This window comes from Salmo trutta, chromosome 4, assembly GCF_901001165.1.
Source record: "Salmo trutta chromosome 4, fSalTru1.1, whole genome shotgun sequence".
Taxonomy (NCBI): domain Eukaryota; kingdom Metazoa; phylum Chordata; class Actinopteri; order Salmoniformes; family Salmonidae; genus Salmo; species Salmo trutta.
Genome location: NC_042960.1, coordinates 26,810,154 through 26,825,246, shown reverse-complemented (window position 1 = coordinate 26,825,246; position 15,093 = coordinate 26,810,154). Strand labels below are relative to the sequence as shown.

Here is a 15,093-nt window from a genome sequence, read left to right as displayed (position 1 = left end):
TCAGGGGGAGGAAAAATAGGTTTATTCAAAGAGGATACATCATAGATGTTATGCTGAGAGGTAGATGGTTGTTCCTTCCCTGTCCTCAGTGATTCTCTCCTGTGATTCTCTCCACAGAACAAAGAACAGGATGTCATTTATAACCCAGCCCTAGCCTGTGGTTGACCAATTAAAATTCCTTACAATAAAACTGGGCCAATGGCCTAAATAACAATTATCCTATTTCAGGCTGACTGTATAGACAAATTCCTCCCATACCTCTGACCCATTGCTCATTAATCCCCTATTACAGAAAAAAACAATATTTACATTGATCGTTAGTACACTTGACTTTTCGTCCTCTTGACCGCTCATATTCTGCGTATGAGCGGTCAAGCTCATGTATTTATCTTCGAAATATTCTTACACTCCCCCCCAGACCATTTTAAAAATAAATACATTAAGTATATTTTTAGAAAACATGAAAAAATAGACAGTATAAAAATAATTAGCAGTAAGCATAAAATCATTCACATTAAACACCTTGCATATCTATAAAACACAAAGGGCATATTGTACTTCCTGTTACAATAAGAAATAGATCTCAAAAAAAGTTATAGAAAATAAATATTAACAGGTGTGATGATGATGTCCCTTACAATTCCTACCACATCCTGTATTAGGAGGAAACTCACAAAAACATTTTTTGTCTACTAGACAATAATATTCAATCATCCTATTGGAAAGGTCATCATTCACCAAGTCCTTTAAAAGTGACCAGCTCTTCCACACTGGTATCAGTCCCACATAGATTACTATTAGAAATTATGTTCTGACAGTCTGCCGGTAGTGAGGAATTCTTCTTCTGTTCTTGGGTCAAGGGATATTGCTTCAGCTTCAGACTGTAGATTCTCATAACCTGTAATGAAGGAAACAAAAAAGTGAAAGTAACATGTCCTGATTTCAAGAGAAATTGATATTTCACATATATTTCCCATATAAGCATGTCCCGATTTTCAGGAAAACTGACATTTCACCTAGATATCCCTAATATGATGACTGCGGTGTACAACATAGAAGCTTATCAGGTTCTGACCATCTTACTATGCTCCTTCACCCGAGACTGGCCCCCGATTGCTAATCAATCAGTTCTTTATTCTTCAGGCTCTGCTTTGTCATCAAAATGGACAACCTTGCAATGAGTGACATGTATCCATTATGATTTTCCCTGGACCTTTATTGCTGACTTCATTATGAGCAAAACTTTATTAGGACCTTCCCATTTTGGCCCTAATGTCTCTGTTAAAATATTTTTACCATCACCCACTGTCTTGGTACTATGTCATGTCCCCCCTCAGGACTTATTCCCCACGCCTTTTTTACTTGTCTCTCTGCTTCCCCTACTGCATTAGAGAGTTGTATGCAATAGTTAAGCATTATGATACTCAGAAAGTGAACGTCTGCTTTTCTCAAATGTAACGTGTCTGTCACTATCACATTGACCATTGCAGTAACTGCCCAGCCTGCCTTCCTCACACCCCCCTCCACAATGCTTGAACCGTCTGTGTATAAGATAAACTCAGGGTTTTCCAACGGATGACTCTTAATAAACCAATCAGAGAGCTGATCCAAAACCAACTCACAACAGTCATGTTCAAGTAATATGGTATCTGGAGGAAGCATCAGAGTAGCTGGTGTGTCACATTGCACGATGATGTTCGGAGCCTCCACTACTTTAGTAGCGGCCATAGCTTTCTTGCTAATGGGATATTGTTTTTGCAAGGTGGAGAAACACCTGTCAGACACACTGGTTCCATATCCAAAGTTGCACACTCATTTTTCGTCGTAGTCCAAAAAGGATGGTTCTGAACTGTAGATCCCTGCAGTTGTGTAATTTGCCACATCACCTTTCCTTCAGAAATGTTCAATGTAGAGTCAAGTTGCATAATAACATCAAGGCCTAAAATAGGCTCATTTGAACAACCTATCTTCATTGGACCCATAGAAATTGATAATGGTTTGGTCTGTTTCATATATATCCCCCCCTGTTGCTCTCATCTTCTTGCCCGTGTACTGAGGACATATGTGTTTTGCATAAGATATGGGCAATACTGTGACTTCAGCACCCGTATTTACAAAATAATCTACTGCAAAGTTGTTAACCATCATGTTCACGTATACTCCATCCAATTTCATAGGTACACCAGCTGAGATGGGAAGTAAAAAGGGGGTCTATTACTTTTCCTCCACAGCATCCAGCAAACTCTGCTGCTGAGCCGGAGCGAACTTCTTACATTTCTGCATCAGCATTGTATCGTTGGGGCTGGTGTCCTTTTTCCATTTTCCCTTAGACAGACCCTGCTTCTCCTGGCCATTCCTCATACGAACACGTTTTCTTTTCCAACATTCTCATTGCCAGTGACCAGAAATCCCGCAATAATGACATTCACCAGGTTTCTCTTCTGCTGAACGAACAATGTTGTTTGTTTCACTCGGAACCTGCACAACTCTGATAACAGTCGGTTAATTATGTTGATTGATGTCTCTTTCCAGTTGTGACAACCTGTTGATGATGTCGCCATAGTTGTCTCTCCCAGTCATTAGTGGTGGAAACAAACGTTTTTCGCAAATTATCATGTAATGGATTGCATCAGCTGACGAGTGATTGCCCCATTTTTGGAGGAATTGAGTGCATCTTCATCTTCCATGTCAGGTAACCCACTGTGTCTAACCACCTCTGCTCTAAACCTTTCTTCAAATTCAACAAACGGTTATTTCGGTTTTTGAACACATTTGGTTCCCTCTCCCAGTTGGTGGTTGCATTGGTCAAACCCATAAGGAAAACATGTATGGCTCTCCATTCATCGGCCACATCTTGCTCTACCCCACCCACAAAGCTCTATAAACCTTTTCTTCATGTACACCATGTTCACGGTCGTTCAAAACAAAGGCTATTTACTGTAACCCATCATAAGTATGAAGATTGTGGAGTTTCTTATAATGCTTCAAATGGTCCCATGTTTTCATACCCACTTCTCGCGGATGTTTCAATGTTTTTGACCATTCATCCAACTATTTTGGAGATGCTGATTTGTGCGCGATTACTGTCAGAAGAGGTTTGTCTTTACTACCTTTTACAGCCTGTTTTCTGGTTGGCCTAAGACATCGTTTGTCACCGCTGTCGGTATCTGTGGACTCAGTCAGGCAATGCTGACCAGATGCTTGAAACCTGATCTGCCGTGCGCAACTCAGTGTGAGGATACAGTGAGGGAAAAAAAAGTATTTGATCCCCTGCTGATTTTGTACGTTTGCCCACTGACAAAGAAATGATCAGTCTATAATTTGAATGGTAGGTCTATTTGAACAGTGAGAGACAGAATAACAAAAAAATCCAGAAAAACGCATGTCAAAAATGTTAAATTGATTTGCATTTTAATGAGGGAAATAAGTATTTGACCCCTCTGCAAAACATGATTTAGTACTTGGTGGCAAAACCCATGTTGGCAATCACAGAGGTCAGACGTTTCTTGTAGATGGCCACCAGGTTTGCACACATCTCAGGAGGGATTTTGTCCCACTCCTCTTTGCAGATCTTCTCCGAGTCATTAAGGTTTCGAGGCTGACGTTTGGCAACTTGAACCTTCAGCCCCTCCATAGGGCATTAAGGTCTGGAGACTGGCTAGGCCACTCCAGGACCTTAATAATGTGCTTTTTCTTGAGCCACTCCTTTGTTGCCTTGGCCATGTGTTTTGGGTCATTGTCATGCTGGAATACCCATCCACGACCCATTTTCAATGCCCTGGCTGAGGGAAGGAGGTTCTCACTCAAGATTTGACGGTACATGGCCCCGTCCATCATCCCTTTGATGCGGTGAAGTTGTCCTGTCCCCTTAGCAGAAAAACACCCCCAAAGCATAATGTTTCCACCTCCATGTTTGACGGTGGAGATGGTGTTCTTGGGGTCATAGGCAGCATTCCTCCTCCTCCAAACACAGCGAGTTGAGTTGATGCCAAAGAGCTCCATTTTGGTCTCATCTGACCACAACACTTTCACCAGTTGTCCTCTGAATCATTCAGATGTTCATTGGCAAACTTCAGACGGGCATGTATATGTATTCTTGAGCAGGGGGACCTTACGGGCACTGCATGATTTCAGTCCTTCACGGCGTAGTGTGTTACCAATTGTTTTCTTGGTGACTATGGTCCCAACTGCCTTGAGATCATTGACAAGATCCTCCCGTGTAGTTCTGGGCTGATTCCTCACCGTTCTCATAATCATTGCAACTCCACGAGGTGAGATCGTGCATGGAGCCCCAGGCCGAGAGGGATTGACAGTTATTTTGTGTTTCTTCCATTTGCGAATAATCACACCAACTGTTGTCACCTTCCCACCAAGCTGCTTGGCGATGGTCTTGTAGCCCATTCCAGCCTTGTGTAGGTCTACAATCTTGTCCCTGACATCCTTGGAGAGCTCTTTCGTCTTGGCCATGGTGGAGAGTTTGGAATCTGATTGATTGATTGCTTCTGTGGACAGGTGTCTTTTATACAGGTAACAAGCTGAGATTAGGGCCACTCCCTTTAAGAGTGTGCTCCTAATCTCAGCTCGTTACCTGTATAAAAGACACTTGGGAGCCAGAAACCTTTCTGATTGAGAGGGTGTCAAATACTTATTTCCCTCATTAAAATGCAAATCAATTTATAACATTTTTGACATGCGTTTTTCTGGATTTCTGTTGTTGTTATTCTGTCTCTCACTGTTCAAATAAATCTACCATTAAAATTATAGACTGATCATTTCTTTGTCAGTGGGCAAACGTACAAAATCAGCAGGGGATCAAATAATTTTTTCCCTCACTGTAGATTGAGGGAACAAAGGGTCTACTTGTTGGAGCCAAGTCTGTTTTTATGACCCTTGCCTGTAATTGTTGAATTTCTTCTTTCAAGGTTTTGATCTATTCACCAAGAGATTTCTAACTATCATTACCTCTCTGCAATGTCCTGTCATGATTCTCCAGAAAGAATTTCTGATCCCGTTTTCTTACTCCAGCTAAAACAGTTAAAGACCATTGTGTCTTTGTCAAGGAATTAGACATTCACTGTATTTTTCTCTAAGCTTTTTCTATATCAGACAGATTCCATCTTTGTCAACAATGTCGGCATATTTCTTTATTATCTCTTGCCTACACTTCTCTACTTAGAAATGGTTCAATGAATTTGGTATTGGTATTCCCAGACAATGAATTTATAATCTCTTTCAGGAGCTGTCCACCCTTTTCCAGAGTGGTTTTCTCACTTAAAAGTTGTATTATATATATATATCCACAAAATATATCCCCCTTTGAGGACTCAAACCTCTTCTAGAACACAAATAATTTCTGTAGAGCCTGGCTACCCATAAAACATGAAGGCTTACATTAACCACGTGTAAAGATTGCTACTCAACTAGCATCTCACTTCTATGCAACAAAATGGTTTCACAAAAAGAAAAACAGAGGCCTCAAACCTTTTAATAGAGGACTTGAACCCCTATAATAGAGATTTAACAGACCTGTACCAGAGGACTCAAACCTCTAACCGAGCAAACAAAAGACTAAACTCGGTAACAGAACAAAGGACTTGAACCCTTATACATAGCAGATACGCATCACTCATTGCATGCACTAATTTTAACGTGATTTGGTCTTTTAAAATTATATTGGTCTAGACTCACCCAGCAATTATGCCATCAGTCAGGAGATTAAGAGTTGACTCTCCCAAAGTGGGTTGCGCTCAGCCTTCTCTCTTTCTTCTGGATCAACACACAGTTGATACGCTTTTCTTGTTGTTGTTCAGACCTATTCATCCGGGTCACAGCACCAAATTTTAGCAGTTGATGTTATTCTAGACCCCAAAACAAATCAGGGGGAGAAAAATAGGTTAATTCAAAGAGGATAAACCATGCGGGGAGGTAGATCGTCATCTATACAGAAATGGTTTGTGGAGATCGGTGTGGAAGAACTTGACTGGCCTGCACAGAGCCTTGACCTCAACCCCATCGAACACCTGTGGGAGGAATTGGATCGCCGACTGCAAGCCAGGCCTAATTGCCCAACATAAGTGCACAACCTCACTAACACTCATGGCTGAATGGAAGCAAGTCCCTACAGAAAAGTTCCAACATCTAGCGAAAAGCCTTCCCAGAAGAGTGGTGGCTGTTATAGCAGCAAAGGGGGGGACCCACTCCATATTAATGCCCATGATTTTGGAATGAGATGTTCGACTAGCAGGTGTCCACATACTTTTGGTCATCCAGGCTGTATCACATCCGTCCGTGATTGGGAGTCCCATAGGGCGGCGAACTATTGGCCCAGCGTCGTCCGGATTTGGCCAGGGTAGGCCGTTATTGTAAATAAGAAATTTTTCTTAACTGACTTGCCTAGTTAAAAAAAGGTTAAATAAAAAAATGGAATGTAGTGTATGTGACCAACAGATGCATATTGGTATGCTCGCCTCCCTACCTCTGAGGAAGCACAGTTCCCGCTCAGCACAGTCAAAACTGTTCGCTGCTCTGGCACCCCAATGGTGGAACAAGCTCCCTCACGACGCCAGGACAGCGGAGTCAATCACCACCTTCCGGAGACACCTGAAACCCCACCTCTTTAAGGAATACCTGGGATAGGATAAAGTAATCCTTCTACCCCCCCCCCCCCCCCCCCTTAAAAGATTTAGATGCACTATTGTAAAGTGGTTGTTCCACTGGATATCATAAGGTGAATGCACCAATTTGTAAGTCGCTCTGGATAAGAGCGTCTGCTAAATGACTTAAATGTAATGTAAATGGTATTCCCAGTCATGTGAAATCCATAGATTAGGGCCTAATGAATGCATTTCAATTGACTGAAATTGTTGCCTTTTTTATATTTTTGTTCAGTGTAGCTATCTCAGTCTCCAAACACCTTCGTGTAACGGAAGAAGGCCGCCAGAAACATGTTATCACTGACAAATACTGTCGGCTACAACGGTTAAACCGTTTAAAACAGTGTATAGTAAGTGTGTATTTTGCATTTGCTAAATTATTTTGATGTGATATGAAAGAGGGATTTATGTTTCTAGAACCATACCGCAATTGAGAGTCGATTCATGTTTAGATGGAGTATGTGGCTTCCAGAGTTTTAAACATAACATGTAAGGCGTTGGACGATAGGTTGCTTAAGACCAATATTGGGCTAGGGCTTTCTCCACACACTCTTCCTACCTTGCCCAACCAAGATGGAGGTATTAAAGTTATAACTCTTACATTGGAATTATACCACCATCTTTCACCCATTCCAAGGGAGGTAAAAATCCTTGAAATGCAATATTCTTGATTTGCAAGAAACAGGTTTACGTTTGACTGGAAAAAAAGACAGCATGTTGCAAAAGCTAACGTTTGCTTAAGCCAAGATGTACTCTTAAAAGAGCCTACCATTACTCTTTAAGGTCCAATAATCTTATTTGTATAAACATCAGACTGTTACCATGGTTACATCACGATAGCAGTCTGAAAGAAGTCGCTGTAAAAAAAAGACGCAATAGTCTCTAGAAGCAAAAATGTTGAATACAGTGATATTTAAACATACTTTACTTGTTATCCATGCTGTTGGTCCTTTTGGCGGTAGGAAGTGGAGATTGGTAAACAACACTTTCCTGCAGTGAACCTGACTTTTTGCAGGTTCTGTTGCTTGTATTTTCCATCTCCTGACGCATTTCACGTGATGCACAATATGTAAACAATAGCCGAATGTAACGTAACGTTGTCAACCAAAGCGCGTTCCCTCGCGCCTCCCTCCTTCAGCTGGAAGTGCTTGTAAAATTTGCCAGCTGATTGCGTGGGACAGCGTTTGGTCTGTGCTTAAGTTAAACTCGGACGTTGTTGGCATATTTTGCAAGTCACGTGCGAATTCCGTCAGCATTGAAAATACAAACCAGCATACTGAAAGTCGCAGATTACCTCCTACATAAGGACAAAATCAGCAGACAGCAGGTAAAATATGTTCAAATTATGTTTATTCAACAATCTGACTTGTGATGGGACCGTTCACAAAAAGTGACCCTACATGTTAGAGACGAGGAGTCATCCACACAGATTCGTAGAGGCTAGGATCTTACTTTCAGAGGTAGAATGGCTCTGGCAGCCAAAACAGCGATACAGTTCTAGGAACACAAGCCCTTTACTTTCATGCCACATAAAAATAATTCACAAATGTAAAAAAAAATACACTTACTGTACATTTGTTTTAAACGGCTTTATCACAGTTTCAGCCGGCAGTATTTTTCAGTGACAACACGTTTCTGACAGCGTTCTTCCTTTTCAAATGGCATGAATCAACACTGCAGAGTTCTCCCTGTCCTCTGTCGTGCCTTGATTGTATTACTGTTGATGATATCTGGAAATGTGAATGTACACCCTGGCCCATCTACTTGTTGCTAGCCCCAATTCTGACTTGTGCTCTGATATCTGTTTCACTGATTTCTGCTCTCGTAAAAGCCTGGGTTTTCTGCACATTAACACTAGAAGCTTATTACCTCAAATGGATCAATTGAAAGTGTGGGTTCGCAACTCCATTCCAGATGTGTTGGTCATTACTGAGACGTGGTTAAGAAAGAGTATTTTGAATACTTTTCTAGTTTTAACCTTTTTTTTTAGGGAGACAGATCTTCCAAAGGCGGGGGAGTGGCAATCTTTACCAAGGATCACCTTCAGTGCTCGGTTGTCTCCACCGAGTCTGTCCCCCCAAAATTTGATTTGCTGGTTTTGAAAACTTTCAAATAGCTCTTCGTTGAGGGTACAGCACCAGCCTGTACCCTACCTGCCCTAAGGTCTCTCCTGGCCCCTTACACTAAGTCTGAATTTGTCCTACAAGGTGACCTAAACTGGGACATGCTTGAACCACCTGACCAAGTTCTGAAGCAATGGGACTCCCTAAATCTTTCTCAGATTATTACCAATCCCACAAGGTATGACTCCAAACACAGAGAAAAGGCTACTCTTCTACGTTATCCTCACAAATAATCCTGATAGCTATCAGTCTGGTGTTTTCTGTAATGACCTTAGTGATCGGTGTTTTACAGCCTGTATTCCTAATGACAGCTCAGTAAAACGACCTGTCCTGATTTGTCATAGACGCTTGCTAAAAAACTTTAATGAGCAAGCCTTCCTTCATGACCTGGCCTCTTTAAATTGGTATAGAATCAGCTTGATCCCCTCTGTCAAAGATGCTTGGTTCTTATTTTTTAATATTTTCTTGCAGAGTTACTCCACCTCAAGAATTGCATTTGGCGAAAGTCTCGACACACGCATACTCAGGCTGACTGGCTCTCGTTCAGGCAAATGAGAAATAAGTGCACTCAGGCTATCCGGAAGGCCAAAGTTAGTTACTTAAGGAGCAGTTCTCTCTGTGGGTCTAACTCCAAGAATTTCTGGAAAACGGTTAAAGACCTGGAGAATAAACGCTCCTCACAGCTGCCCATATCCCTTAAAGTTGATGTAGTTGTTACTGACAAGAAGCACATGGCTGAGCTTTCTAATTAAGTAAGGATTCGTATTTCACTCAGTCAATCCTCCTTGCCCGTCCAACATTTCCTCATCTCCCACTCCTTCTAATGCGACTAGCACCGATGCTCCTATCTCTTTTTTCTCTGCCCCACTACAAAGTTTCTCCCTGAAGACGGAAACTGATTCCGAGGTGCTAAAGGAGTTCCTTAAACTTGACCCCCTAAAAACATCTGGGTCAGATGGTTTAGACACTTTCTTCTTTAAGGTTGCTGTCCCTATAATCGCCAAGCCTGTCTCTCCTCTCTAGGGAGGTTCCCATTGCTTGGAAGGCAGCCACGGTTCGTCATTTATTTAAAAGGGGAGATCAAGCTAATCCTAACTGTTATAGGCCTATTTCTTTCTATTTTGCCCTGTTTATTAAGTGTTGGAAAAACTTGTCAATAATCAACTGAAAGGCTTTCTTGACGTCTATAGTATTCTCTCTGGTATGCAATCTGGCTTCCGCTCAGGTTATGGATGTTTCCCTTTCAACCTTAAAAGGGCCTCAATGATGTCACCATTGCCCTTGATTTTAAGCAATGTTGTGCTGCTATTTTTATTGACTTGGCCAAAGCTTTTGATACGGTAGATCATTCCATTCTTGAGGGCCGGCTAAGGAGTATTGGTGTCTCTGAAGGGTCTTTGGTCTGGTTTGCTAACTACCTCTCTCAAAGAGTGCAGTGTATAAAGTCAGAACATCAGCTGTCTCAGCCACTGCCTGTCACCAAGGGTGTACCACAAAGCTCGATCCTAGGCCCCACACTCTTCTCAGCTTCCCATTCCAGTTCAGGCTTCATCGGTACTACGACGGTGGATATTTCTCGTCAGCCTGCCGCTAACTCTAGCAGACTTGTAACTGCGTGTGCATGTCGCACGTGGCTAGTCGAACACCGAACTCTTCATTGAGACAATGCTGAAACATAAATCCATGGGCAAGTCAGCGAGTCAAATGATCCTTGACTAGTCTCTCAAAGCACTTCATGATGACAAAAGTGAGTGCTAAGGGGTGATAGTCATTCAGTTCAGTTACCTTTGCCTTCTTGGGTACAGGAACAATGGTGGCCATCTTGAAGCATGTGGGGATAGGGAGAGATTGGATATGTCTGTAAACACACCAGCCAGCTGGTCTGCGCATGCTCTGAGGATGTGGCTAGGGATGCTGTCTGGGCAGGGGTTAACACATTTAAATGTATTACTCACGTCGGCCACGGAGAAGGAGGGCCCGCTGCATCGGTGGCACTGTGTTATCCTCAAAGCGGGCAAAGGTGTCATTTAGTTTGTCTGGAAGCAAGACAGTGTCCGTAACTTGGCCGATTTTCTTTTTGTAGTCCGTTATTGTCTGCAGACCCTGCCACAATACAGTGGCTTGCGAAAGTATTCACCCCCTTGGCATTGCTCCTATTTTGTTGCCTTACAACCCGGAATTAAAATAAATTTTTGGGGGGGTTTGTATCATTTGATTTACACAACATGCCTACCACTTTGAAGATGTAAAATATTGTGAAACAAACAAGAAACAAACTGAAAACTTGAGCATGCATAACTATTCACCCCCCCCAAAGTCAATACTTTGTTGAGCCACCTTCTGCAGCAATTACAGCTGCAAGTCTCTTGGGGTATGTCTCTATACGCTTGGCACATCTAACCACTATTCAATGCAAAACTGCTCCAGCTCCATCAAGTTGAATGGGTTCCACTGGTGTACAGCAATCTTTAAGTCATACAACAGATTCTCAATTGGATTGAGGTCTGGGCTTTGACTAGGCCATTCCAAGACATTTAAATGTTTCCCCTTAAACCACTCAAGTGTTGCTTTAGCAGTATGCTTAGGGTCATTGTCCTGTTGGAAGGTGAACCTCCGTCCCAGTCTCAAATCTCTGGAAGACTGAAACCGGTTTCCTTCAAGAATTTCCCTGTATTTAGCGCCATCCATCATTCCTTCGATTCTGACCAGTTTCCCAGTCCCTGCCGATGGAAAAACATCCCCATGATGGTGTTCTTGGGGTGACGAGAGGTGTTGGGTTTGCATCAGACATAGCATCTTCCTTGATGGCCAAAAAGCTCAATTTTAGTCTCATCTGACCAGAGTAATTTCTTCCATGTTTTGGGAGTCTCCCACATGCCTTTTGGTGAACACCAAACTTGTTTGCTGATTTTGTTCTTTAACCTCTATGGGACCGGCGGGACGAATTCGTCCCACCTACGTAACAGCCAGTGTAATCCTGTGGCGCGATTTTTAAAACGTTTGAAATGCTATTACTTCAATTTCTCAAACATGACTATTTTACAGCTATTTAAAGACAAGACTCTCGTTAATCTAACCACACTGTCCGATTTCAAAAAGGCTTTACAACGAAAGCAAAACATTAGATTGTCAGCAGAGTACCCAGCCAGAAATAATCAGACACCCATTTTTCAAGCTAGCATATAATGTCACAAAAACTTAAACCATAGCTAAATGCAGCACTAACCTTTTATGATCTTCATCAGATGACACACCTAGGACATTATGTTATACAATACATGCATGTCTGTTCAATCAAGTTCATATTTATATCAAAAACCAGCTTTTTACATTAGCATGTGACGTTCAGAAAAAGCATAACCCCGCAAACTTCCGGGGAATTTACTAACAATTTGCTAAATTACTCATGATAAAAGTTCACAAAAAGCATAATTATTTTAAGAATTATAGATACATTACTCCTCTATGCACTCGATATGTCCGATTTTAAAATAGCTTTTCGGATGAAGCACATTTTGCAATATTCTAAGTACATAGCCCAGCCATCACGGGCTAGCTATTTAGACACCCGGCAAGTTTAGCCTTCACCAAAATCACATTTCCTATAAGAAAAATGGTCTTACCTTTCCTGTTCTTCGTCAGAATGCACTCCCAGGACTTCTACTTCAATAACAAATGTAGGTTTGGTCCCAAATAATCCATCGTTATATCCAAACAGCGGCGTTTTGTTCGTGCGTTCTAGACACTATCAGAATGCTAAATCATGGTCCTGCGCATGGCGCAGAACGTGACAACATTTCTAAATATTCCATTACCGTACTTCGAAGCATGTCAACCGCTGTTTAAAATCAATTTTTATGCAATTTCTCGTAGAAAAGCGAAAATATTCCGACCGGGAATCTGCAATTAGCTAAACAGCCGAAGGAAAATACTCCACGGGGGCGAATCGCGCACGCGCCTAATTCTTTTGTCCTCTGATGGGACACTTGGAAAAGGAGATAATGTGTTTCAGCCTGAGGCTGCCTCGTCATCGTTCAGGTTTTTCCCGGGTTCTGAGAGCCTATTGGAGCCCTAGTAATTGTCACGTTACAGCTAAGATCCTGACTCTTCAATAAACAGAAGCAAGCACAACAACACCTTGTCAGACAGGGTACTTCCTGCATGAAACCTTCTCAGGTTTTTGCCTGCCATAGGAGTTCTGTTATACACAGACACCATTCAAAACAGTTTTAGAAACTTTAGGGTGTTTTCTATCCAAACCTGAACAATAATATGCATATTCTAGCTTCTGAGTTGGTGTAGGAGGCAGTTAAAAATGGGCACATATTTTTTTCCAAAATTCTCAATGCTGCCCCCTAGCCCGTAGAGGTTAAGCAATGGCTTTTTTTCTGGCCACTCTTCCGTAAAGCCCAGCTTGGTGGAGTGTACGGCTTAAAGTGGCCCTATAGACAGATACTCAAATCTCCGCTGTGGAACTTTGCAGGTCTTTCAGGGTTATCTGATTAATGCCCTCCTTGCCTGGTCCGTGGGTTTTGGTGGACGGCCCTCTCTTTACAGGTTTGTTGTGGTGCCATATTATTTCCATTTTTTAATAATGGATTTAATGGTGCTCCGTGGGATGTTCAAAGTTTCTGTTATTTATAACCTAACCCTGATCTGTACTTCTCCACAACTTTGTCCCTGACCTGTTTGGAGAGCTCCTTGCTCTTCATAGTGCCGCTTGCTTGGTGGTTCCTCTTGCTTAGTGGTGTTGAAGACTCAGGGGCCTTTCAGAACATGTATGTATGTATGTATGTATGTATGTATGTATGTATGTATGTATGTGTGTATGTATACACTGCTCAAAAAAATAAAGGGAACACTTAAACAACACAATGTAACTCCAAGTCAATCACACTTCTGTGAAATCAAACTATCCACTTAGGAAGCAACACTGATTGACAATAAATTTCACATGCTGTTGTGCAAATGGAATAGACAACAAGTGGAAATTATAGGCAATTAGCAAGACACCCACAATAAAGGAGTGGTTCTGCAGGTGGGGACCACAGACCACTTCTCAGTTCCTATGCTTCCTGGCTGATGTTTTGGTCACTTTTGAATTCTGGCGGTGCTTTCACTCTAGTGGTAGCATGAGACGGAGTCTACAACCCACACAAGTGGCTCAGGTAGTGCAGCTCATCCAGGATGGCACATCAATGCGAGCTGTGGCAAGAAGGTTTGCTGTGTCTGTCAGCGTAGTGTCCAGAGCATGGAGGCGTTACCAGGAGACAGGCCAGTACATCAGGAGACGTGGAGAAGGCCGTAGGAGGGCAACAACCCAGCAGCAAGATCGCTACCTCCGCCTTTGTGCAAGGAGGAGCAGGAGAAGCACTGCCAGAGCCCTGCAAAATGACCTCCAGCAGGCCACAAATGTGCATTTGTCTGCTCAAACGGTCAGAAACAGACTCCATGAGGGTGGTATGAGGGCCCGACGTCCACAGGTGGGGGTTGTGCTTACAGCCCAACACCGTGCAGGACGTTTGGCATTTGCCAGAGAACACCAAGATTGGCAAATTCGCCACTGGCGCCCTGTGCTCTTCACAGATGAAAGCAGGTTCCCACTGAACACGTGACAGACGTGACAGAGTCTGGAGACGCCGTGGAGAACGTTCTGCTGCCTGCAACATCCTCCAGCATGACCGGTTTGGCAGTTGGTCAGTCATGGTGTGGGGTGGCATTTCTTTGGGGGGGCCGCACAGCCCTCCATGTGCTCGCCAGAGGTAGCCTGACTGCCATTAGGTACCAAGATGAGATCCTCAGACTCCTTGTGAGGCCATATGCTGGTGCAGTTGGCCCTGGGTTCCTCCTAATGCAAGACAATGCTAGACCTCATGTGGCTGGAGTGTGTCAGCAGTTCCTGCAAGAGGAAGGCATTGATGCTATGGACTGGCCCGCCCGTTCCCCAGACCTGAATCCAATTGAGCACATCTGGGACATCATGTCTCGCTCCATCCACCAACGCCACGTTGCACCACAGACTGTCCAGGAGTTGGCGGATGCTTTAGTCCAGGTCTGGGAGGAGATCCCTCAGGAAACCATCCGCCACCTCATCAGGAGCATGCCCAGGCGTTGTAGGGAGGTCATACAGGCACGTGGAGGCCACACACACACACAATACTGAGCCTCATTTTGACTTGTTTTAAGGACATTACATCAAAGTTGGATTAGCCTGTTGTGTGGTTTTCCACTTTAATTTTGAGTGTGACTCCAAATCCAGACCTCCATGGGTTGATAAATTGGATTTCCATTGATTTTGTTTAAGTGTTCCCTTTTAT

The 15,093-nt window shown here is 42.9% G+C and overlaps 1 long non-coding RNA gene across 1 annotated transcript; it reads right to left on the bottom strand.

Annotated features, from left to right (window-relative positions):
- On the bottom strand, positions 1-7,779 carry LOC115192177 (uncharacterized). Its single transcript, XR_003877892.1, has 3 exons — positions 7,577-7,779; positions 5,689-5,858; positions 1-898 (listed from the first exon to the last, which is right to left on the bottom strand). It is a non-coding gene; the product is annotated as an uncharacterized LOC115192177 (long non-coding RNA).
- Positions 7,780-15,093: the final 7,314 nt, after the last annotated feature.